The sequence below is a fragment of the Mobula birostris genome, chromosome X (genome assembly GCF_030028105.1).
Source record: "Mobula birostris isolate sMobBir1 chromosome X, sMobBir1.hap1, whole genome shotgun sequence".
NCBI classification, from domain to species: domain Eukaryota; kingdom Metazoa; phylum Chordata; class Chondrichthyes; order Myliobatiformes; family Myliobatidae; genus Mobula; species Mobula birostris.
This window is the reverse complement of record NC_092402.1, coordinates 40,659,396-40,660,832: the sequence shown is the minus strand read 5'-3', so window position 1 is coordinate 40,660,832 and position 1,437 is coordinate 40,659,396.

The following is a 1,437-nucleotide window of genomic DNA, read 5'->3' as shown; positions in this document are numbered from 1 at the left end:
TTTAATGGAGTCAGAGTGAGTGATTTGTCAATAAGCCTAGCATATAATTGCTAATCATGAGTTAAATAAAAACAGATTGGAAAAGATTAAGGAGGAAAATAAAGACGATGGAAGTGAAAGACTTACAGAAGAGTAAATTAAAATCAGCTTTTCATTGGACAGAAAAATCTAATAAGAAAATGTACTAGTCGCCTAAGTGGCAAGGTTTGAACTTTGTAGAGTATATCCAGAAACCAAAAGTATGTGCAAACAAACTTAAAATTCTGTGTTTTTTATCTGATATTTACAAGTATGAGATGTTTGAACAAACTTCGATTCAAAAGATGAAAGTAGGTCATGTCAAAATGGTACTGCATGTGATGATCCAGATGCATATGATTCATGCCTTGTGTCCAAAATTATTTGCCCCCAACATCAATATAAATTAACATTTAAAAGGATGCTGCAGAATCATAAGTTATGAAAGAATTATAGATGCAACCATGGAAGAAATACAACATTGGTAATTACTGTACTTGCATATCATGAGACCAATTATCCCAATATATCTTTGTTACTATTCAACTTCAGTAATCTAATACCAACTAATATCACTCAATTTAAAATGATGTTATAATCTCTACTGCAAATGTCTGTCTCAGCTCTAAACCAGAAGTTTGTAGGTTCAGGGCAAACTCCATCATTTAAGTTTACACTTCAGTATAGCACTGAAAAAAACATCTTTTAAATGTGATCTCAGGCCCCATCTGTACAGCAGTTGATCAGAGAAAATCCCCAAGTAGTCACAAAAAGGAATAGGGAAATCTGGTTTCTAGGCCTACATTTATCCCTATCTCTAAAAGAAGAGTAACTTTTTATTTTGTTAGTATGTTGTCCGTTACTTTTGTCTGCTTTAGGATTATCAGTTTGACACTGAAATACCTAGGGATCTTTAAGTTCTTTTCCTTTTTCCAGAACTACTTCCTTCTATTTTTATTTTTTTGGTCATGACTATATACCCATGCTCCTTTGTTAATATTTCTACTAACTCTATCTCTACAATGTCTCCCATCCACTACATAATGTACTGGTTGGGCACAGGAGTACATTCAGCCAGAGACTCATTCCACCGAGATGCAACACAGAGCGTCATAGGAAGTCATTCCTGCCTGTGGCCATCAAACTTTACAACTCCTCCCTTGGAGGGTCAGACACCCTGAGCTGATAGGCTGGTCCTGGACTTATTTCCTGGCATGATTTACATATTACTATTTAACTATTTATGGTTTTATTACTATTTATTTATCTATGGTGCAACTGTAACGAAAACCAATTTCCCCCGGGATCAATAAAGTATGACTATGACTAACTGATGAGATGATGTTTTTCATAACTAGACATTAATTCCTTTCTTTGTATTGACTCTTATTTCAAGTATGTTACAGCCATGGAAAGTGT